This window comes from Homalodisca vitripennis, chromosome 2, assembly GCF_021130785.1.
Source record: "Homalodisca vitripennis isolate AUS2020 chromosome 2, UT_GWSS_2.1, whole genome shotgun sequence".
NCBI classification, from domain to species: Eukaryota; Metazoa; Arthropoda; class Insecta; order Hemiptera; family Cicadellidae; genus Homalodisca; species Homalodisca vitripennis.
In genome coordinates, this window is record NC_060208.1 from 170,110,398 (window position 1) to 170,137,971 (window position 27,574).

The following is a 27,574-nucleotide window of genomic DNA, read 5'->3' on the forward strand; positions in this document are numbered from 1 at the left end:
CGAATAAAATCCATACATAAAACTAGGCTAATGATTTTCAAGTTCTCCTTAAACTTTAAATTGTCAGTCAACTATGTGATTTTATCAGTCTAATGCTTTTTCCATGGTATACTTTTTAAATTATAAAACGGGGTTTCTCCTCGAATGAATAAGTACATTCTGAGATAAACTGTTTGCTTCTAGATTTAACATTAATAGGACAATGCTGTAAATAACTTAGTAAGACGAGAGGTTATTTGTCAAAAAGGATTGAAATATGTGTTTATATAACTCTTCCCACAGAATCAAACATTCATTATATAAAATTCTTCTCCGATGGTACATGCGAGACTTACGTAACTGTTCTTAATCAATTAACTGCCATAAACGCATAGACGCTAAATTTATGAGTATCTAATCTTTAAAAAACGCCAAATGTTTGATTATCTTCGTCTCAGTCACTTCCTAGTTTAGGATTTCACAACATCTTCTAACAGAAGGCAAATCAAATTCATTGATAGCGCAATAGTTAAATTTTTAGTTGTATATAAGAAAGGGCAACTTATCCATATTTTTTCTTGGCATAATATCACCTCTTTTAACTTCATTCCATAAAACAAATACTGGTAAAACTATATTACACTTTATGTATAATGTATGTATAATGTTTATGTTTGATGAATATTTATGTGTTATAAATTAGAACAATTTTACTACTAGATATATAAACAACTATACATATATAAACAACTTCTGGGATGGTACTCCCTGTACTGGGTGATCTCGTCAAAATATGAGGTTTCTTCTGGGCGGGGCTCCACCTTACTATTTCCACCAAACTCTTAATCAACAATATCCTGACAAGTGGACTGGAATTTACCGTTAAGATTACAGTACTTAAATTTTTTTGGACCATTACTTGTTGGAACGAGTAAAAGATATTGTTTATAGTACTCGGCCTGCAATAAGAAAGGGCATAACGTTACAAATTATCAACGCAGTAGAATTTTTGAATACTGAGAAGTGTAAATACAGTAAACTCTTTCTTAAGCATAAGTTCTTAGTTGTATGAACAACAACAGTGGCCATATTGGAATATCTTTAGCTACGTTACTCTCCGATGTGTTTTGCTTTTGTAACAACAATTCGTTTTTTATATGGCATGGTATTTTGTATGACAAAATCCTCAATACCTAATACATTACAGTACGTTTTTAAGCGTTATTATTAAACGGCAATAGGAACATTTTAAAATAAAAAATATCTTTAATATTGTTTTTAAATTTCTACTTTGCAAGTATAGTTTTTCTATTTACAATGTTTGCGTTTTTTATTTATTAATGTTTCTTGGTTTTTTAAGGTTAGAAAAGGAATTAAAAAGTTACACCATGCCTTATTTCCTGAAATAAAAAATAAAAATCGCTCAGATCTGTTTGCTTCTTTAAATACTGCACGGGTGGTCTGAGAAACCCTGTATATGTAATCGGCATTTCAAAAATTCATACACTCAATCATTTTGTATTCAACAGTTTAATTGTATTTTTATCGGGATTTAATTTTCTTTAACCCAAATTAGAAATAGAGACATATTGTTTAAGACACTTTTTACAAATATTGTGTTTATATGACCAACTAAAAAGAAATTGTAAGTCTTCAATATAGTACTTTTAAAGTTTAAGCCCGTCGCTAACTATTTGTGACGAGAGTCTTACACGTACAGCCAGTGCAATAAAACGTAGGATTATAAATTCATATATATAAATTATATAATATAAATTCAATTATATAAATAAATGTATTGCTTTTCCTGTAACGCAAAATTAAATCAAACTTTTAATGCAGAGAACGTGTAATAATAGATCCATAATAAAAAAACAATTGTATATCCTTTTATAGTTTACTTTCTTTATAAATACTCACAATCTCAATGTGTACCGAATTAAGTACAGTGCAGTTAGTTATTAGTATTAATTAAGTTACCAACGTAACAATTCCTTTCTAGGACTTAAAATATTTAGAAGGTAAATTAAATTTCTCTACTATATTTACAGATGCATGTAGGGTATGTATAACAGATTAAATAAGTTATACACGGTGACTAGTACTGACGGTATGGGCACCTGTTTCTATGGATAGAGACAGATTCTTTATATCAACCTTAATCACGGGATCCTTCTACTATTTGTCTATTTATTTCAATTTTTTCGCTTAATTTAATTTTTTTAATGTAAACATTACTTTGATAGCACCGTAGTTTAATTATTCGCAATTGATTTCCTTGAAATCCTTGACATGTTCACGTCCTGCAAAACAAGAGATAATTTAAAACAAATAGTGGAAACCTCTCTTCTCTCAGTATATATATATATATATATATATATATATATATATATATATATATATATATATATATATATATATATTTATACAGGTGTATATTATGTCTGGAAACACCCAAATATATCCTTTTAATAATTTAAATATAAATTTGAAACCTCTTACAATCGTGATAGAGATTGGGCATCTACTTTTTGGAACAATGTTTTGTTATGTCACACCAACGGGGGACGTCCTGCCGAGGGTATCGATGAATATTCTTAATGGAAAGCCTATACCTTGTGATAACATAATTTTAAAGGTAATAGCTTACTGAATTGAATGCCACAAACCGCATCTCAAAGGAATTATTCTATCAGAAAATAGAGCATTTTAGTATTGAAAATTTACTGATGTTCAACAATGTAATTTTAACATGGTTCTTGCCACAAAAATGTGTTACACTAATTTTTTAGCATTTTTTTAAATGTTCAATTAAAATAAAATAAACAATTTATTTTTAAGCTAGTTTCATTAGTACAATTTACCAGTTTTTATTACAATGAATAAAACTTATGAGTCACTTTCTCTGATTACTTATGAATCTGTACTTGGTGTTTTCCAGTCAGCAGGAAGGTTTAAAGAGACAAAGGTCACTAGCCTATGAGAAACATTATTGTGTTATTAATCATCTGGTCTACAGGTTTCAGTTTTGTTGAGCATGGAGCTTTCACTAGACAGGTCTAAGCTTGGGAATTACAAATGGACAAAGGTCATATCATTCCTGTCGAGTTAATCAGTGTCTCTGAAGCATTGCTGTCAACAAGTTATCTAATTACAGTAGTTCAGTTTTTATATTGGCATTTTAATGGAATTGTCTGAAAGAGAACGAATTACTCTGTTGATGATGCGAGGATATGGCGATCGTCAAAGATCTTATCGGGAAGTTTGTAATTTGTTTAATGACACTTTCCCAGAAAGGAATCCCATAAGTGTTTCAACAATATCAAAAAACTATTGAGCGTTTTGAAATGACAGGGAGTGTACGTAATCGGCCAAAGTCGGGTTAGGATACAATCTGCAACAGACGAAGAACATGCACTAGATGTTTTGCAAACATTTATTGAAGACGCCACATACATCGCTCAGAAAAGCTGCACAGCAACATGATATGCACCCTATGTCTGTGAGTAAGATTTTGAAAATTAATAAATACAGACCATTTAAAGTTTCATTTAGTCCAACAGTTTAAGTGAGGATGATTACGACAGAAGAGTTGAGTTTTGTGAACTTGTTGATGCGCAAATGTGATGACAATAGAGATTTTCTGACCAACATACTATTTTCTGATGAGGCAACTTTTTTCCTAAATGGCAATGTTAACAGGCACAATTGCCGTTACTGGGCTAGTGAAAACCCACATTGGATTACTGAGTCCCATTCACAGCAACCACAAAAAACTGAACGTATGGTGTGGAATTTTAGGTAACAAAATTTGTTGGACCTTTTTCATCAATGGAAATTTAAATGCCGAACTTTACTACAATATGCTCCAAAATGAAATAATCCCAGCTATTCAAATTGCATCAGGAGAATACTTTGATAATGTATGGTTTCAGCAGGATGGTGCTCCACCCCATTATGGGAGAACAGGTAAGAGAGTATTTGGATTTAAGGTTTCCTCATAAATGGATTGGCCGAAGAGGAGAAATCGAATGGCCTCCAAGATCTCCGGATTTGTCACCAATCGATATTTCCTATGGGGTCATTTAAAATCCAATGTTTATAGAAGAAAGCCTCATAATTTGGAAGGACCTAAGAAACAGGATTATAGAGGAGATTGCTTTGATAACTGAAGAAACGTTAGGCAACTCTGTCGAATCATTTTACACAAGATTGGCTCATTGTCAAACCGTAGAAGGAACACATTTCGAACAATTGCTTTGACACCAAATGCAGGTAAAACGTTTGTTGTAAGACTTTTCTAACAGCATACATTATTTTTTATTTGTAATAAGAAATCAATAACATAAGTATTTCCATAATTGTACTGTAATAAAAACTGGCAAATTTGTGCTAATAGAACCAGCTTAAAATGAAATTTTTGTTTTATTTAATTGAACATTTAAAAAAATGCTAAAAAATTAGTGTAACACATTTTGTGGCAAAGAACCATGTTAAAATTACATTGTTGAACATCAGTAAATTTTCAATACTAAAAATGCTCTATTTTCTGATAGAATAATTCCCTTGAGATGCGGTTTGTGGCATTCAATTCAGTAAGCTATTACCTTTAAAATTATGTATCACACAAGGTATAGGCTTCCATTAAGAATATTCACGATACCCTCGGCAGGACGTCCCCCGTTGGTGTGACATAACAAAACATTGTTCCAAAAAGTAGATGCCCAATCTCTATCACGATTGTAAGAGGTTTCAAATTTATATTTAAATTATTAAAGGATATATTTGGGTGTTTCCAGACATAATATACACCCTGTATATATACTGCACGGAAAATGTAACAAGACAAGGAAAATGCACAAACAGACAAACTAATTTCTTCTCATTGTTTCAAATAGTAGTCGAAGACAAGGTTTCTCATAATGTCTTTCAAGTCAACAACAAGTTATTCGGGCATATAAAGAAAACCAATCTCGTATTGCCTCCAGTACCAATTCTAATCTTGTCATCGTTGAATGCAGAAGACAGAATAGGGTTGTAATAAATAAATGTCTAACAACAAGCTTGGTTTACGTTAAGAAAATAATTAATTGTGATTTTCTAGTACTTGATTCCACAAAAAAGTTGTTTATGATTTAATTTTTAAAACCATTTCCATGGAATTTTGTACAATTCTATGACTTGTGTAATAGAGTTAAGTAACGTAAAAATGTTTTATTAATTTTTTACGTTGCACTTTTTATCACATAATACTGAGTAATAGTAAATTATACGCTAAAAATAAATGAATAGAGAAAGGTTTTCCACCACGTATTACCCTTTCCTATCATATAGTGAGCCCCATGAAACACCTGGCTTCTGGATTCTTTTGGTATCAGCTATCCACAAACCCTGGACCCCCCTGAGGTTCTTTATCCTATAGGACTCGCTAGTCTAAAAGTCTATAAGAATTCAAGTTGCCTATTCTGAAGATCTCCAGATTTTTCGCTTACTTCAAATCGTATTTTAGAACTCTCCTAGCCACCCTTAACCCCAACTCTGTGGTCATGTAAACTTCCTAAAAATGTTGTGCCCATTTCAGACACTTTGCAGGCATTCACGGTAAAACTCTTAAAAAAATACTCAAACTGAATCAACTATATTGTTATATGTATAATACTTTAGGTAACACATTCTTTTTTATAAGTATTAACTATAACTGAGATATTTAACTTTTAGATTTATTTTTTCATTTCAGCAATGGAAAGCGGCATACATTTTTTGATAATCAGGACTTTAAACATTCATATTAAGTAAAAATAAAGATTTCTAACGTAATTCAAAAAAATAAAATTTATGCAAAATGGTGTAGAACATCATATGAAGTATATTGCAATATAAGTAAAATTGTATTTATGTAAATTTGTCTTTTATAAAAACTTTGCATACACTCACAATATATTATATTTAATTCTTAAAGATGGTTTTATAAACCGAATAATGTTCCTTACACTCAAAAGAGTTTACTATTACGAAATAATATTATTTTCCCCCGAAAAATTAAAACAAAAACTTTTTAGAAATATACAAAATAACATTTTTTCCCATTAAACTGCAAAATTTTTGTAAAAATTACTAAATCTAGCTAAAATGTACTCTTATACTTTATTTTCATTGCTGTTTTGAATACTGATTCCCTATTTACAACACTTTGGCTAAGACAAATTTCAACAAAGATTTAATAAATACTTCGAAAAATAACCGAGTGATAACAAAATGTGTAAATGTCTGTACATTGAATAAATTTTTATTGAAAAATTAGATATTCTAACATATAAACAAATTTTTTACATATCTTATATTTAACATAATTTGTATTTAACATGTTATATCATAATTTTTGAAGAAATACATATTATAGTTATTGATGTTGCGCAGAAAATAAAAACATACCAAGAGTATGTGAAAAGTTACACAATCAAGTTTTGGCGTAAAAATAAAACCCTTAATTACAAGTATTTTAGTTATCATAAAAACATTTTTACAATTTTTAGATATAATATTATTTTAGACAATCATAATACTTAATTAAATCCATAGTCTCCGCATACATAAAAATCAAGGTACATAACCGGACTACAGAACGAAACCCGTCTGACAATTTTCAAATCCCTCGGCATAAAACGTAACTTTTGAGAGTTTTTAAGTAAAACCTGGAACAAACAAAATCCATACTTTTTCTCAATGCATCTAAATCTGTATTCATATAATGTAAATGAGATTTTTAATTATAAATAATATGGCCGAGCTTTATTGAAAAACTCGTTTGAGTTGGGTTAATCTAATTGATTAACCAGGAGATATGAAGAAGATCATATATGAGGCAATTTGGCTTGACTATACTACCACTAAGAGCGCTGAATGACAAAATAAAATTGTATTATAGATCACCTGGTAAGTTTGTTTATAAGATTTCCTACATGGGCTCTGATCATAAGCTAAAATATTGTATGATCAGATTAAGCGTAGCGGTCAGCTGCCATCGGGTGCAGATAGATATGTGATTGATCAAACTGGCATCCAACTCGAGAGAAAAGATAAATTTCCCATCCTCAGTCCATCCCACAGTTCCTTTGAGGACAAATATTTGTTTAACTGAGGACAAAAAGCTGAAAAACCTGTCTTTGTACCTTTACCGTTGCTTTCGAAGTGAAAGATTATTCAGGGTGAGTGAGGTAGGGGTGGGTCGATATTCTACGAGGAGGAATGGTGGGCACTATATCTCAGTCATAACACCTTGGAAGAAAGGGAGACTAGCTTTGTCCCAGCCTCTTAAGTCAAAGAGTGTAGGGTACAGCACTCACATCAGGTACAACAGAGAGATTATCAACAGCCTTAACCACTAAGGGAGCTCTACCCATTCCAACTTCCAATCCTCCGTAGCAGACTGGATCTATCGATCCACCCTGTGAGGTACTAAAAAGTACAGTGTAGTTTGTTTTTTTTTGTTTTTTTTATCAATTCAAACGTTTTTATAGGATTAGTTTTCTCGCCATCAATAAGTAACGTGATCAAGAAATAACAAGTTCGCCTCAGCTATCGTGCCAAGACATGTACAACGCTTGACACGTTCCGGCATGAACTATCACTCGCGTATGCGCTCCAACGCAAAATCGTCAGCCGGACCGACCAGCAGAGGAGCGAGAGGTCAGTCTACAAATCTAAAACGCTTAGACGTATGGTGCGCTGATAGCATAACCTCAATTGTTACGGGTGACGAATTGTTTGTGAGATACGGACCTAACGTATAAATATTGCTATTGGTAATATATTACTATTTACTTTAGCTACTATCATACTTAACCTTTTGTTCGTATTTTGTATCGTTTTTATATGTTTGTGCCTTACTAACTTAACTTATAACGTATTATTCTTGGTATTATGTTGCTTTACTTACTTTCATACCTAACCTATGTTCGTGCAATACGGACCTAACTTATCAATTGCGTACTAATGGTTCTTCTACTTTACTTACTATCTTACTTAACCTATGTTCATGCCAATACAGACCTAACCTTTAAATTGGGTATCAGTGATTCTGTACTTTATTTACTATCTTATTAAACCTATGTTCGTGCAATGCGGACCTTACATATAGATTATTGCTCTGGGCATACTTTACTAACTGTCTTACTTAATCTTTTTTCATACTATACTGACTAAACATGATATATTAGTGTTGATAATACTTTTGTTCATACTAATGTACACAACATTATAGTGTGTTTCGGTTGAGTTAGCTTTTATTTAGACAGAGATTTGGGTAGTTAAGCTTTTGAGTAAAATCCTTTTCGTACATTAATTGATGATATTAAATATTTTACACATCGGCAACATTTTATTTCAAATTCTTTATTTTGAAAAGGTCAGTTGGGTAATAATGATTTATTAGATTTTTTAATTTTACCACCACCTTATGTTATAACAATACATTTGAACCCTACTGACATACATAATCCATAAGAATATAATTTAGACCCCTGGATCGAATCCCTGCTTGATTGTGCTCATCTAGGGTGTGAGATACGTGTCATTTCTAACAATAACTGGTTGTGTTAAGAAAATACATGTCACAACCCTTTCACCCCAATATCTCAAGATTTGCTGTTAGTGATGTGCCACTCGTGGACGTCTGTAGGGCTGCCCAGATGTAAGTGATACATCGATTTTTCCTGCACTCAGTGTAGATTTCAACTGGAAGGTATAAACCACCCAGAAGTTAATCTTTCTTCTGGGGTTGACGTCCAAATGAAACGGTGATCAGACGAACAGTTTTCAATATTATCATATTATCACATTATCATGTGAGATGTAAAGGAGGAAGATCGTATTGAATAGGATAATTTATACTAAACAGCTTTATAACACTTAAAATTGTCATGTCTTAAATGATTAGTCACTACTGTTATTATACAGTTTAGTTATTTATTTCTGGTAGTGTATGGAATTGTCTGTGTATGGAAATAAAAGCGTATAACCATATGAAAAAACTGTATTTATAACAGAAATTCAATAACAAATCTTTTACTATAGTATACATTCAATACTGTCAATGACTCATAGTATGGTTTTGCACCAATTAATTCATTAGCATATGGAACTGATTACAAATGAATAAACCAAGAGGGTAGTGTGCTTGCTGTTTACTTGCATTTCAATACATGCAAAACGTACTGTAAGAGATTAATGTGTCACGTAAACATTGTGTGTCATACTTTTCCTCAAATTAAATGACAGGTCCTGAATTTTATAAGGTCAAACTATCATTAGTAACTAAATAAAATAAAAACTCGTACTAAATGAAATTTATAAATGTATAATGTATTTGTATTAAAATTCAATACAATTCGCTGAAGGGCACGGAAAATTTATAAGAAGCGTTTAGTTTACCTTTGTAGGCTGAACAATAAGGAAATAAACTATTAAATTCAAAATAGAAAGTTAAAACAACTCACATTTAGGTGGAAAGTAATCCATTTAAAATGTTCTTACCGGCTCAGTCAGAAGAAGGCTAATACATGAGTAAGTCATGTTGAAATTTCAAACTAAAAATGCATTATTCATTTAGGTGATTCGTTAAAGACTAATAGGCCAGCAACTTTCAATGGTGGGATTTTAATATAACCCTAACATTTTCAAACATTTAGGAAATCCATAATCTTGAAGCCTCAAAGTTGATTCGTTAAAGACTAATAGGTCAAATAACATTCAATATTGGGATTTTAATATAATCCTAACATTTTCAAACATTTAGAAAGTTCACAATCCTGAAACCTCAAAAGACAAAACTTGTATAAATGTCTTTCTAAAAACGCAGAATCCGAGATTATGGTTGAAAGCATAATCACTTATAATATCAGTTCTATACTCCAGTAACTCTAAACGGCGTCTATTTTTAATCTGAAAAGGTATAAAAAAATAAATATACATAAATATTGGTTGGAATTGCTTGAACGTTTTATAAAAAAAATGTCAATTTTGATTCATCTTGTGAAATACTCGAGATAAACATTTTGCATACGTTCGAATGACCACCTTCTTGAAACCTTTGCTCAAGAGTGGCTACCGAATTCATCCAAGCTCCATAAAATGCTGTCTACGATCCATGTTTAGTGGGAAGCTATTAAGAACTACGGTAGTTTTCGCATTCGCAATTGAATCGCTTGATGTAGAAAGGGCATAAGTGCTCAAAACAAAACTTTTCAGGAAATAAAAAAACTATTTTTTCAAACATTTCTGATAATTTAAAAAAATAAAGATTATTAATTATGTTTATTACTTTAGAATAGGACAATACCCACTTTTTATTATTATTTATTTCCGTCATTTACTATTTATTATATTATTTATTGCACTTATATCCTTTCTGCATAAAACAATAACATAAAATGTTTTTTTTTTTTTTTTTTTTACAACAATAGGAATAAACAAGGAAACCCATTAATACATTGTTTCATTTTATTAAATTCAATTTAATATCACTTTACAAACTGCGAAAATACTTGAAATAGCCTGGTTAACATATTATATATGCCTGTGTATAATTCATTAAGATAAAAATTGGAAACAAAACAAGAAAATTAATTCAAATCATTTTTAAATATTAAAATTAAACAGTATTACTGTTAAAACATTACTATTAAAACAAATACATTTTGTTCAGTTCAATAGATATAAACTTTATGAGTCATCTCTTGCTTCTTCTTGGCAAGTTGGCCAATCAAAAATGTCTTTGTAGAAGAACTCGTAACCAACCAAGTATGGTTCTAGCTTTTTCAGGTCATTGGTTTTCTTGATATTAATGGCTATCTTACCACTTGGATATGAAAGGGTTGCTGGAGGTTCAGGTGGTTGGGGTCCCCACTTTTTCAAATTGAAATATATGCTTGGCTAAATCACTGTCGATGAATTCTCTCATAGTCACCATACCCGGGCTAGCACTGTCATACTGAAACTCTCTATAAAAAGAAATTTTGAACATTTTGTCCTTTGGAACTCCTCCATTCGTTTCCACAGATGCACATGTTTTTTTATAATGTTCAGCCCACCAGTTTTTTTAAGAAAATATGTTCCTGGCACTTACAGATTTACAAACAAACTTGGTTTTTGGTGCTTTTTAAAATCAGTTCATTGTATTCCTCCATAGTGTACACTCGATCGACTTTTTTACACACAACTTCACCAGACCAAAGTCGCGGTCGCACCGTAGGAATGAGTGGCCAAGGATTGGGAAGTAGTGAGTAATTTTATTAAATATTCCCCTGTCTGTTAAATTGCACAGATACCGACAAATGGCATGGTTTCGATTTTTGCCACCACAAGAATCAGAAAACACCACTAAGTTTTTTATGTCTTTAGGAATTTCTGTGGTTAAATAATCATTTATCAAACTACACACTTCATCAGGGGATATTTTGGCATGCTCCTCGTGATATTTATGAAGTACAGCCTTGTCGGTTTTTACAGCATGAATACAGAAAACATAAATCCATAGGTAGCGGAGAAAAAAAATATCTTGGACCGGGATGTTGGGCAGCGGCAGAATTTGCATAGAATCAAATAAAAGTACTAGTGTAGAACTGTCATCATTTTTTGAATATTCTTCCATTTTCTTATAAAATTTGTTGGCAAGCCTTTTGTGCACAATAAGCTCTGCGGCTATAACCCTTTTAGCTGTGTCGTTGAGAGTTTGGTCTCTCAATTTCGATTTTAAACTTTCATATGTTACACAAACATCTACTTGAGGACGACCAAATTTTAAATCAAAATTGAAAGTATTCTCTAAAGCAGTAATATGACACTTTACCCTTACATTCTGGGTGATTGCATAAAAATATATCAAACATGATTTTTAAATTCAGACGTGCATCTAATTAATGCTTTTCATGACTACCGTAATGGGTCATTTTTTGTAGGATAGGCCTGTATGGGACCATGAAACTTTTGACATATATCTCCAGGAATGGCATTTCCACTTCTGTTTTTTCCACGTTTGTCTATTGGTGTTATATTTTGTACCAATAGCTTACACAGCCGAACAACATGTTTCTCGGATAAGCCATATATAGAAATAAATGCTTTTTTGCAAACTGAAATCTTTTTGCCATTAAATTTTACAAAATATTTAAATGAGTGATTTCTTTTATTGAGCATGGCATTGGTGCTAGAATGAGCTTCAGACATACAATCAGTCATAGTCTTGCCAGAGTTACGTCTCTTTTGAACATCACTTCGTTCAATTTGGCTCTGTAAATAAATGTCTTGCCCATCTTTGTCTTTAAAAGATGCGAAGCCTTGCAAAATACTAATGAAGCCTTCATCTTTAAATTGCTCAAAACACTTGAATTTACACTTAAAATCATTTCCAGTAGACCTGGCAGCCACTACCTTTCCACCATAGTTTGTGTATTCAGTTCCGCTCACCCTAGCCTTTTTAATAAGATTACGCTTGTACAAATCACTGTTTACAACACCTTTTCTTTTCCTCGGTATGTTTAAGTTTTGTTCAGTTTATCTGTCACTTTCAGCCATCACTTAACCACAAAATCTTAACAATCAATCACTAAATCAACCACAACCAACTTTAACTATAACCTCACTAAAGTAATGCAAAAGCGACAGCAACACCAAATCAACTGATGATCAAGATCAGACAGTAAACAGCTGTTAACAGGCTGTGTGCCATGTGCAAGTATAGTCGGTTTGATGCAGAAAGGACATAAGTCGATTTCATATGCCCTTTCTGCACTAAATGGAGTGTCTGGCCCAACAATACAGCCCATTATAGTTGTGATACATATGACCTTTATGCACCAAAAGATGTCTTTATAATCAAACAACTGATTTCAACAAAAAAATTAAATTCTCAATTTTGAGCACTTATGGCCTTTCTGCATCAAGTGATTCAATTATTTCTGCAATGTGTTAAACAACGTATCACTTTGTACGCCTGCTATTTATAAACCAAACATGATATAAAAAAATACTTTGGGAGAAACATTATTGTACATGACCGAATAATTCTAAAACTAATATATCTATAAACACAACTTACAGACATAAGTCCACACAGAAAATATGGCTTATGTTTTGGTTCATTTATATATATATATATATATATATATATATATATATATATATATATATATATATATATATATATATATATATAAATGAATGTTTGTGTGTTTTTCCTTTATAGACTCAGAACCTATTTGACCGATCATTATGAAAATTTGTATGTATATGTATTTTTCCACGTAGAAGGTTTATATGCTATGCCAATTGATGTAACTCACCACCAGAAGGCGCTGCAAAATATATAAGTTATCAAAGCGCCTGCACATTGTAAACTACAATTACGAGATAGTTGTGTATAATAACCACACACTATGTGAAGGCGCTAAGTTTATATGGATATTTGTCTTTCAAATGAATTTCTGTTTGGCCTTATGCTTGAATGTTAGACCACTTTATTATTAAGTACATGTACGTGTACAATGGCTATAAACATACACTTTTGGCAGGTTTTCTTGATAGTGTCAACAAGGTACACTCTACATCGGCGTTGACAATATAATTCACTTGAACCAGAAGTGCTCATACACGAGCAAAGCTTACAAAAAGCGTACGAAGCCGCGGGGAACAGCTAGCTATTTATATTTGTTTTGCACTATAATGCATAATAATATAATATATAACCATTCCTTTTCTAAACTTAGAATGGCTGACATTTGAAACTTTTGATTTGCTATCACTGGCTAACAAACTCATCGAAGCTATGTAAAATATTGTTCATGTACTAGGTTTTGTCAGAATGTATTAAGAACTACGGTACTTATCGTGTTCACAATTAATTATGCCCGGAATGTTGTTTGTTGCATACTAGTTACAAAAACTGTGTTCGTCCACCATCTAAATTTCATACAAGATATAAAAAATACGTAAGGTCAAAAAGTTTTGTAAATGATCTAAAAATTCAAAAATTCCCCGAGGATCTATTTAAGGAATTAGTTTAGTTAAAATTTTACTCAAATGCCACTATCTTGAAACTGTTCATAATTTAAAACTAACTCATCAAACTTTATGGAAGTACTGACTTTGTCATGTCTAGCCTGGATATTAAAAAAATTACGGCAGTCATCGTACTCAATAGGTTGCATTATATTGCATATTATATACATTTAATTAATGTATATATAGCATAATATATATATATATATATATATATATTAATTTTTTATATATAACTGGCAATAGCCGAATCTAATTTCAATAAATATTGAATCCCAAAAAGTACTATACTATTGCTTTATATATTATATACTTTACTAAATGCTTATTATATATAGTATAATATAAATATTGTATGTACATATATATATATATATACATATAATACTATATATAGTAAATACATACTATATTTATATAGTTTGTAGTATGTATATTACTTTGGTCATTACACAATATCCTTACTTAATAGCAGATATTTATTTGGACGAATAAATTAAGTTTTATTGCAATCGCTTTCTCGCTATGAAGCAATTTCTGAAATCGTTAATAAACGATTTTTAGAATTTTTGCAATCATTACCCCCAGAATCCAAGACCACCACAATCCTAAAATTGATATATACTAATTTATACATACACACACAATGTTGTATACAACTTAATTCACTTGTCAAATAAATACCTGCTGACAAGGATTGTGTAACGAACACACGTTAAAACTGCCCGAGGCGGAGTTAAATTTGAACCTCTGTTCACCAACAAAGGAAAAACACATTTTTGCCAGAGTAATATACACAGTGTCGTGCTAACGTTCGTTTACGTGTACAATATTTTAAACCCGGAATAAACTTGTTCCCGAACGTTCATGATTTGTTTCTGTCTTAATATACGAGTATAACACATCAAAATTTTTACAATTGCAAAAATGTCTGCAAGTGATTTTGCTTACAGTAAAAGGAACGCCTTACATGCCAAATCAGCTACATTCACTTTTAAACCAATCTAAGGAGGACGAAGTGCATATTGAGTGGTGATAGTACAATTTTACATCTCGGGGTTATTTAAGGTTCTTGGAAATTTCTTGTAGTTGAAAAATAAAATCCACAAATTTTTCACAGTTATAAACATATATAGCCCAGAGCAGACGATTTACCGCTCAACATATCTTCTTACAAGTCAGTTCCACCGATACGTCTATATGAACGTTGGAGTGGGTTGAGTTCACCTACTTGAAATTTTGTATTGTTTGATAATTATTAAAATTAACTAAAACTGAAATTGATCTTAAATAAATACGTGGATTTAGAAGCTTTATCTATCATCTTTGAGAGGTTTTGAGCTAACTGAGAAAAGAAGAACCAACTGTTATATCCTACATACAATGGATAAGAAAGAAATTTCAGCTTGAGGGAATACAACATTAGCTTTCTCGTTATGCCTGAATGGCTAGCTGCAGGCCTGATTGCTTATCCAGTAAAAGGCTGCCTTTTAAGCTTTTGTATTTTACCACAAGATATAGCTATTTCTATCATCATTGGCCTCATTTTTGTTGATTAACAAATGTTATATTACTTTAATTAATATTTGATTTCTTTTTATTTATAATGACAAAGTATTAGATCTTAAATTATTAAATCTTCAGCATTAACAAAAAAATTATTTTTAAAACCAAACAGGCTATGGATTATATCAAGTGAAGATTTTTTAGGTTATTATTTCTATACTAACCTGAAAAGTCTTCTGATATGGCCCAAATTGCTATCTATTTGAATCCAAAAGTTATAAAAGAAAACTAAACATTTACGTTTCAACTCAAAAATCGTAAAATTAATGTACAAGGAATAGGACATTAAGAGGAGAAATTATAAAGCTAAACAATAGTACAATGGATTATGTTGGATTGTCTAGAAACCATTGCACTTAACAATGAATAATCATTGTTTTTCTTTTAAAACAACTGAATGAAAAATTGGTTAGGTCATCAACGAAATTTTGAACAATGTTATTCAATGAAATATATTTGCAAAGTACCTGAAGATACAACAAAATTTATTTAGAAAATGTATACCAGGCACATGAGTCAATAATATCTAAAGTACCCTTTGGGCTGTACAAAAGATCAATTGTGTTATTTTGTATTCACATTTTGTTTTAAAATATATTTATCTAGGTTAAATCTTTTTTAAATTTAACGTTTCTAATTTAAAATTTCTGTTTCCTTGAAAAGGCCACAACCTTCAACGAAATATACTAATACATATATTTTTACTAAACTTCAAACCTTATATCGTTAGTTTCATACGTTCCAAATATTAATATTAATATTTACATCGTCGCATAAAATTTAGATCTAATGTAGTTTCTAAGATTTATCACTAAAAATTAACCACTAACATGAAATATGTTATTTTTCAGAAAACCGAATAAAAGCAATAGCTAAGCAAATAAACTTCTTTTTTAGTGCAGATAGTTGTTATTTCTAATACTTCTGGCACTTAATAAGGACATTGTTAGTCTTTTTCGTCTTCATAATTAATACTGTCCTAAATATTCCTTTTCAAAAACTTGCACTCTGTCAATACCTACTCAATGTAAACACGTTCAATTGAAAATAAACAATAACACTGGATGGTATAATTCGTCAACAGTAACATTTCACTCTGTGTGTCTGTGACGCTGTCAATTTCATGCCAGCAATAATTGAGAACAGTGGCTGTGTTGTAAAGTTTATTCAGTCAACACAACTAATTAGATCGACTGTTGAGAATGGCCCTCGAGCGACTACCCGCTGATGATTATGTCGGTGTCATTATTGCAGACTAAACATCAGCCGGCCAACACAAAAGACAATACAACGCATAATGTTACAAACCAACACAAAGTTGTTAATTACCCAATAGAATCCTTGATCTCACTCGATATTTCAGTTATTCCATCGCACATTTTAACATTGAAAATGGGCTGGCTCCGAAACCACCACAAATTTTCAACGGTCTAAAATGTTCTGTCAAAATAATTATAAACAATATTATTAAAACCGATTTTGAAATGGAAGTCAAGGGAGAAGATATTTCCATGATAACCACAAATATTCCACTTGAATCCAGGCGTTTTCAGTTTGTGTTATGATCCGCTTTTGCAATAGCCAGCATAAGAATAAACTTGCAATCGACAAAGCACAAGGGTAGTCATTGCAAGTGTGTAGAGAATCTGTTCTTCTCGCAAGGACAACAGTATACCCAACAGGGATCACTTCTGGCTGGTTTATACCTTTCAGTTGAATTCACCACTGGGCACAGCAAAAACCGATGTGTCACTTCAATCTGGGCAAACTTATGGATGTCCAGGAGCGGCACATCACTAATCGCAAATGTCGAAATTCTGGGGTTCATGGGCAATTCGATAGGTCTAGTCTACTGTGAATCACTGATGATGTCATGGAGAGATTTGTTATTAGTTAGGGAGAAGACAATGGAAGTGAGGGCAGTGTCAATGACAGCGAAGGGAAGCGATGCTGATTGCCCTGGCAGTTTCGAACATTGAATCGCCAACGACATCGACTATATAACTGAGATTACTCCTTTAGTGGATGATTACAATAGGTCTGGTATACACAACTCTGAAATAATTTATTGTTAGCAATATTTTGTAATGGGCAATGTCAATTAATGGAGACACATTAATGCACAATAAAAGCCTGTGCATCAGCTTGATGTTTGTAATAATGCTAATAGCCTAACGGCTGCAGCCTGCGATCCCACTCCTCTTACACCACCCAACCCACGCTTACCTCACAAACCCCTCACTCCTCCATGTGTGAACCATTCTACGTGTAATTATAATTTTTCAGTAATTGGCTAGGTTTTTATTAGAAGGATGATTGTATTTCTTTATCAATTAGATCCAAGCAATAAATAAGTTAAGCTTAGTACCCAGCAAGGATCACTTCTGGCTGGTTTATACCGTCCAGTTGAACCCACCTCTGGGCAAAGCAAAAATCGATGTGTCATTTCAATCTGGGCAACCTTATGGATGTCCAGGAGCGGCACATCACTGCCCGCAAAATGTCGAGATTCTGGGGTTCATGGGCAATTCGATGGGTCTATTCTACTGTGGGATATGACTGTTGGAGTTGGTGGGGTTTTTTCCCTAACCTCAAAGGTTCTTGTTAACCTCAAAGAGGGTGTACCACCCCCTGCCGACTTTGACTGGAGAGGCTAGTTCAGAGCTGGCCTCCCCTTCATCCGGGGAGACATGACTTTGAGATGTAGTGCACTAATTCTTCCTCATGGATCTCGATAGGAGGCGGTCCCTACTCCCTAACCTTACCCACCCAGAATACCCTGTCACTCCGGAAGCAAGACAGAGGTTCTTACAGGACTAAGTGCAATTTATAAGTTTCTTGTCCTAAGAGAACAAAAAAAGGACAACAGTAGTATGAGTCCAGTTCGCGCCTAAGAAAATCATCTCATTTAATTGCGTACACGCCAAATAGAAAGATATCGTATACTTGAATACAATCGTACGATCATCACTACGTAAATTGTATATTATGATAACGAGTTTCCTTGAATGTCCTTTCTTCTGTAAAATGTGAGGGGTAAGCTGATGGTTAACCCTTATCACTCCACGTGATGATGTTTGAATACCACACTTGGTATTAAGTTCTGTACGTACTGATATATCCACATGGTATCATTAGGCTTTCACGGATTAATAAAATGTTCTATATTTTACAATTTTTGATAAAGTAGTCACCATAATATGCAATAATATGAATTTTTACGCATTAATTTAAAACTTTAAATTAATCAACAATAAATTTTGAACATATTTATTTAATTACTATTCATCCTATCGCATCTAATTAACTTAAGCAAGAAGTGTGAATTTACTACTAAAAGTGTTACACTTTACTATAAACTGTGATGAGTATTAAGTTTATTTATATGTTGTTTAGTACACAAATGATGGCATTTAATAATTTTAGCTTGAATATTTAAAAGATTGTACAGTTACTTTGCCTAAGAAGTGAAGGGATTGATCACAAATTAGTCAATTATTAGTCACCAAATCCTGTCACTGCTAATTACCTAAAGTCACAACAGACTGGTGTAGAAACAAATGACAAAGGGTGACTAATGGGGAGTTTTGGTTCCTTTGCCTGTTAATTATGATCCCAGTTGTGTATTAGCTTAGATCACAAATCAGTCAATAAATTAGTCATCAAATTCCGCCACTGCTAATTACCTAAAGCCTCAACAGACTGACGTATAAACACAAGACAAAGAATGACAAATGATTTTAGTTCATTTGCTTGTTGTTAATTATACCAGTTTTGTCTTAGATTCAATAAGCTGAATAATGGCCTCTCGTACCGATCATTAACTGTGAGAGATAAACCACAAAAACTGCTTCCCTTATCTGTTATATATTCCCGAGAGTGTCAATATTCCTAATTAAAAGATGTCGTTTCTTCTGATTAAAAGATGTTCAGTGTGATTCGTAACCGTATTATTATTTGTCAGACATATTAATGGAATATACATATCAATCATTTTAAATGATTATGGATGAATAAGACTTCTAATGGGGTTTTTTAATGTAATTTATGATTTGATAGTTTTCAATTTGCTTTCTACAAAAACTGAGCAAAATACAATAAAATACGAATTTCTTATTTTAACTCAGAGTTTATTTCCAGAATTAGTGTTTTGTTTGGCTTTCCAATAAGAATTTATAATGAAATCAGATTTGCTTCAAACACACAAAGCTTGGTAAGATTTCTGGAAATTGAGTCTTTCGCAGAACATATCCTCAGGAAAATTATTTTCATATTATTAAACTCAATTTCCAGATTATTTATGAATATATATATTCTTTAATACAAATTTAGTTTGATACTTCCCTGGTCGATTTTCTATACCGAGATAATTATGGAATATCTTGATTTTCTAAGTATTTCTTGATTATCACCCTCAATAAAAATAGCAATAACACAGTAGGGATTCATTAACTTGCAGCTATTTTTGTTCAAACACATACCGTTATCAATATGTGGACATTAGTTTTTTGTATTCTTTTTGTTGATAGAATAAAATCGAAACGTAGATTCTCTTTGGTCCTTCAATTCCTTCAATCAGAAGACAACTAATTAGACACTTCAGTTAACCTTACAAAGCAAAGGTTGACAAACATATAGACATTATGTTTTTCAGTTCGTTTCCAAAAACTTCAAATATATTATTGATTTTAATAAAGAATAATTAAATATACTAAAATATAATTAGAACACAACACAGTGTGTAAATAAAAGAGCATTTTAATGATTGAACATGTATATTCTCAATTATTTAAAAAAATTAAATCTATCTTATTCAATTCTCCATCCTAAACGAAGGGTAATGTGTAATCTCGGGATAATTATATAATGGCAATGGCACAAACTAACAATGCACAGTAAACCGTATGTGACGTGAGTTTTTATCTCACTAGGTTTGTTGTGCAGTAACCATAATGCATATATGGCTGTGGGGAATATTCTAGTTACATTACATTATATAATGGCAATGGCACAAACTAACAATGCACTGTAAACCGTATGTGACGTGAGTTTTTATCTAACTAGGTTTGTTGTGTAGTAACCATAATGCATATATAGCTGTGGGGAGTATTCTAGTTACACTTACATTATATAATGGCAATGGCACAAACTAACAATGCACTGTAAACCGTATGTGACGTGAGTTTTTATCTAACTAGGTTTGTTGTGTAGTAACCATAATGCATATATGGCTGTGGGGAATATTCTAGTTACACTTACATTATATAATGGCAATGGCACAAACTAACAATGCACTGTAAACCGTATGTGACGTGAGTTTTTATCTAACTAGGTTTGTTGTGTAGTAACCATAATGCATATATGGCTGTGGGGAATATTCTAGTTACACTTACATTATATAATGGCAATGGCACAAACTAACAATGCACTGTAAACCGTATGTGACGTGAGTTTTTATCTAACTAGGTTTGTTGTGTAGTAACCATAATGCATATATGGCTGTGGGGAATATTCTAGTTACACTTACATTATATAATGGCAATGGCACAAACTAACAATGCACTGTAAACCGTATGTGACGTGAGTTTTTATCTAACTAGGTTGGTTGTGTAGTAACCATAATGCATATATGGCTGTGGGGAATATTCTAGTTACATTTATCCTTGTCACTCAGTAAATTAAATATTTACTAAAAAACAGAATTTTACTAGAAATTGTTTACTATACGACTACTACAGCGTGGTGTGTCAAGTTAAGGGTGCGCAAATTACTATCCAAAGTGTATAGAGAACTTTGTGTTTGTTTTCAATTCAGACCATTATAATATCCAGTTGGTGTCAACTACATGCGTGTATAGTTAGAAAGGATCTATTGATCAGCCTAGGATGTACTGATTTGAACTCAAGTTAGAATTTGTTATCACACAGGCAGTCTTATAAGATTTAAAAAGTCATTTTTATTTTTTTTATCCTTTGTCATATTTTCTTTTATTTATGACGTCTTCATATTTGGCTAAATATGGTGACATATGTGCAGCTTCCTCCACCTAAATTATCTCTTGTCACATTTTCAAAAGTATAGTTCTTGCACTCCTTAACTTTTATTTTAAATGTCATATTTTAAATTATATATTAATACTATGTGTAGCGAACGTTATTATATACGATGTTAACGGATAGATGCCCCTTATGTATCATATACATATATGGAGTTTGTCGCTGTAAAAAAATAGAACAGCATTACAAAGCGTTGAGAAATTACCAACATATAAATATAATAAATTTGAATAATAAGTTGAACATTTTTAATGCATAGGCCTACTAAAACAGTTTTTCAATTGTACGAGTGTAGAAAGTTTACAACTCAGAATTATAAACATTATACATTAAATAATTAAGTTTGCGAACAACAAGTTTGCAAACTTTATGGCTACAAAACCAGAATTTGGGAAAATACAAATGACAGTTGTTATTATTTAGTACTAGGCATTTAAAAGCAAATTTTCTCTCTTATTTCTCAACCAAGTTCCTTAAACCTGGCGTGGTTGTACTTGGAATTATATTTTCTAATATGTGACTTTTATGTGTTAATCGTTTTTAAGATTTGTATGCATAAAGCTTTTAAAACCCCACCATTTTGTATATACAACCGTGCACTCACTCGGCAAGTTTTACATAAATATATCTCTAAGAATTACCTTAGATCGGAAGTATATTAAAATGGCCGGAAGTAGTCGCTTTTTGACTGAAGGAGACAAAAACGGAAGCGACTAATTTCGGTCATTTTAATATACTTCTGGCCTAAGGCATTTCTATCTTTTTCTATGAGTAACATATACAAGATACTCACGAACGTGCAGAAGATGAATGATTGTGAGTATCGGAATTGCATTAGTAAAAGATCCAAAGCTGGGCCTAAGTTGTGCGTTCACTCTTACTTTGTAGAATACGTTGCAATGTTTACTGAAGTTTGAATTGGGTTCAGGACCCACCGTAACAGCAATAATCTGTTCTCATAATAAACTGATGGCCTAGGTGTAAAAGTTTTCTTGTTAAACTTTCAAAACAACTGCGCAACAGTATATTACTATTTGGGTAAGTGAAATATTTGGCCTAAACAGAAAATACACCGCTTGAAGATAAAGGGTTATTTAAGAGACTCTATACTCTTGCAGCTTCCTGCATTATTACGTTTTTACATATACGGCTAACTAAATTACCGCAGGAACAAAAGTTTGAAAATTATCTGCTGAACTTCTCTGTGAAAGTCTGTTCCGTATATATATATATATATATATATATACATATATATATATATATAATTATATAATATCATATATATAATTATATGAATATATATATATATAGTCTCAGTATATTGCTAACCGATAACAATATACATATAACACATAGTACAGTATATATATATATATATATATATATATAAAACGGGTTGTCTAAAAATTAATTTTGAAAACTTCTGTCACAGATTATTGGTTAATAACCTACACTAAGTTATTACACTTAAATATGAATTATATTTCAAATAACTTACAATTAAAAACCCATACATTATACAAACTCTGTTAAAGGTTTATTATAAAAGAATATTAGATTTAAGATTTTTGATTTAAATCCTAATTAATAACGCTCATAAATATGTCCAACTGCTGCCAATCTGGGCGAAACAACTAGGGGTAAACACCTGAAACATTGATTTTAGCATTGAAGCGTAAACATTTCGTTGAATAGTCTGCCTGCAATATTAACAAAATGTAAAACTACGAACATTTAAGTGCATATTTTAAGTACACACTCTGAAGTATTTGTCAATTATCTACATGACAAATTATTAATATCTCCGTAAAACTATTATACTAACAGTAACAAAGCGAATCTTTGATAAATGGACTTTTAGAGACCGGTGGATAATCCATCATTACATGACGGAAATAATCTACATACCATGTTGTCAATAAAACAAAAGCGTCGTTTAAGAAATATAACTAAATACGCATTATTTTGCAAATTTGTATGTAATGTATTTAATTTACTATAAAACTATAAGGTTGTATGAACTCTTACGAATATCAATGAATACCATTCTATTATTATTTATATAAATACTATTTATATAGATAAACAAAGTCTATTTGAAAAGTACATTGTCAATTTTTGCTATTATAACAATTAACATACATTCAAAGCATTATATGTTATTATGCTCCATGAGAAATGTTTATTGTTGTTCTGTGTGGCCAAATAGCACATCATTGTGGTAACATATTTGCTGAAACCCACATGAATGGGGTGCCTGAGGGTTGTCTGTAACTGAATGATCAGTATAATACCGCTGAAAGGCTCAATCTCGAGAAAGGTCCCCGAGCCCCACAACTTATTGATGAGTTACAAGTCCAATCTCTTGAGCCTCAACGCTCTCATTGAAATTGATAACTAATTGACAGTTATGCATTTTCAGTCCTACATTTGACAGGTCACAATCGTGTAAAATACAATATACCGCTCTTTTAACTAGTAATAAATAGTTTTAAAACACAAGAACACACAATTAATTAACTAGTTTCATAACTAAAATCGTTGTATATTCCAAGTAGGATTAAATGTACACCTTTATATCCCAAGTAATGAATGATCAGGAATCGCTGGAAGTCGCATAGCCTAATAAATCACAATAAAATTTATATTAATATATAAAAAAATTACATAGTATAAAGTCTTTAAAGTAAAAGATTGATTCGAAAGTAGCTTATTAAGTTAGAAAGCGTTATGTTAAAAGAGTGGAGAAGCGCAATAAATATCGAAGATTTTTATCATTACATGTCAAAACATAACCTCTATAAAAGGTGTATGTAACAGATCTTTTACTAGGGTAAGATAAAATACTGGACCTTGCCTATAAGTTGACAGAATACCACAAAATATCAGCACAGAGAAACCCTCAACACATTAACGTGATATTTGTAATGTACCACTTACGATAATTGTATGACAACAAATATCTTATTGTTCTCCTGCAAAGATTAGTTATGTAACAAAACTAAATAAGAACAAAGCAAAATAAGAAATGTAACATTTACTCGTATTTAGAAAAATGTATTCTTTTCAACCGATTAATTAATACATTATAAATTATGATAATTAATTTATAAAATTATTGCTTAATGTAAAATAAATAATTTTTAATAAATTATACATTCAGTACAATCGTGTTTCAAGGGGGCTATTTCACCGTTAAGCGTCCGCCTAGTAAAAATTACTCTATGACTTAAAACTCATATTCAAGTGAAGCGTTTTACATATCTTCTTTGTCATTCCATTATTAAAGCCCTTCATTATACGAGGTTTTGCAGCCATCTTGCTCTCATGTTTATTTTGAGAGCAATCCAGACTTCCTAAGACCACCAAGCAGTAAAATTATTCAGGGGGGGGGGGTTTGTGTACATACTAAAATGTTATTATTCATGCATTTTTACATTTTTACTATATTCTAATTTTATGTTAATCCATATACATTCATAAATAGCTATATTTAATCGAATATATTTTATGTATAGCTCAGAAATTCACATTGGATTAATACTTCTCGGTACACATGACCCTTGTAGTTTCCTGCTGATCTATAACTGTAAGCATAATAAAGACGACAAAGTAGCTCAAGTGTATGTTACTTAGCAAGCGTGTTACCAATTTTACTATAAAGGAATACTGCAGTAATAATTATAAATTTAGCATTAATACACGATATGCTGAACACACTGAACCAGAATATTCAATTATTACTGGCCCCAATTACTACACGGTGAGACACGATGTTAAATTGCCATCATAACTGCAAATAGTACTTAATAAATTCCTGTCAGCACACGCAATGGTATAGAACACTCGTAAAGTTCTTATTGCTGTAAAGTTCTTAACAAGTCAAATAATGGCTGTAATTTCTGTGCGTATGCCCTTCGCTACTGCAATATTAAGGTTTAATTAATGTAATAACTATTATTATCATGAAAGTAACCACGAAAAAGAGAGTTTGAGGTGCATTTTAGTTGTATCTAGCCCTTCAATATGATAAATTAGATTAATAAAGGTACCTTCGGTATCCTGTGGCGTCTACTTAGATTAGGTTTACTACGTTAATTAGGTTTTCTACTTACATTAATTAATTTATAATCTCCATATAGACTAGATTGCAGTCGTGACCGAACGAATTGAGAGCGAGAGTTACGATATGGTTAAGGTTACAAGTGTTATTATACTGAAACAGTTCTGTCTAAATATCCAAATCGTGTTTTCTGGGCTTGTACAATGTAAAGAAAACCCAATGTTTTTATCTCCCCTCAATGTCTGATCCTGATAGCCTCAAATCAGAGCTGTCTAAAGCACAAAGGCGGACATGAAACAATCAGATATAAAACAACCTTGGACACATACTTCAGACATTGTTACAGTATCTACATTTATGTTGATGGAAATTTTGGTTTATGGCTGAAAATGAATACTCAGATTATTTTAAAGGTTTGGAAAGTACAATTTCGCTTAATTAGGCTTGTTACGAAAACGTATAATATAAATTATATATTAATTATATTTAAGTAAAATTATTTGCAATTATTAATAAACTAATAGCTGATTCAATAATGTTATAAAATTCTAATAATTGTTGCTACGGAACGTGGTATTTACAGTAGAGAGTAAATGAAAAGCAAATTATTATTATAACCGTTCCAGTTAAACTAATCAATGACCAAATAGTCAAGTATTGACAACATTAATAACAGACTTGGTTTATGGTAATCAATGAATCAATTTGTACCATATATTCCGTATGTATAAATGTTTCTCTAGTCATTTGGTATACTTCAAATGGAGGTTGTCTTTAGTGTTGGAAGTTGTGGAGTGGTTGTTATCGCAGTATCCGCTATGAACGTTCTAAACACGATATCGTTCTAGTGTTTTGTTTAGTAAATGTTTATGTTGTTTCCCAACCCTTGAGACCCATTGAGAATTAGGTGTTTATTCAATTTATATTTTTCACGTTATTATTTAGTAGGGGGTGACGTATGAAAGTACTGTATAAGCGATCGTGACCGATCGTATTTTTATAACGGCTCGGATTTTCTAATTTATCTCACAATCAGCTTGTTGCGTCCGCCTTTACAGACTGTCCACATTTTTCTCAAAATCCAGCTTCTGGTATAAATTAAGAATCCAGATCTCTTGAAATAGGGTCTTGGACAGATTGTATCCACACTATCGTATCAACACTATTCTAACTAATATCTGCTCACATGCATTTACCCTAAAATAGTTGTTTGTTTATGCAAACATATATTTTACTGTTAAAAAAAAAACTAAACAATGCCTCACCAAGTATCGCGTAACAAGCTACGCTGAGATTGCATGCAAAATTTTATTAGACTTCATGTGTTACTATATGACATGTTAAAATGTAATATGATTGTTCGCTGTCATTTACAAGTTTATTTATTCTGAAATTTTCTCGTTGCCATTATCAATAACACAAATGAAAAAATGTTCGCTATTGCTCAGCTAAATCTCATTTCGTTACATGCATCATCATCTTACTCGATTTTTTCAGATGTAGAAATGAAGCTTCATGCAAAATTTCGAATCTATAGGTGAGTTCCTTCTCGAGAAATCGTGTAGAGAGACAAACAAATAGAAAAATAAATGGAATGTTTCCAGCCCCTCAGTGATAGAGCAATAACGCCCAACCAACCAAAAATATTGAAGCTTTATATCATATTATAATGAGGCAACCAGACTCAGAAAGCAAATTTATGAGCTCTGTAGACGAAATCAATAATGTGACTGGTTAAAAAGTTCGTGATGTGAAAAGTTTTATGTACGAGATTGCAGAATTTACGCACATTGCACAGCTCTATCAGTTCATGACCTAAACTGCTTAGTGGTTGAATTTGTTGCTAAATTGTTACTTG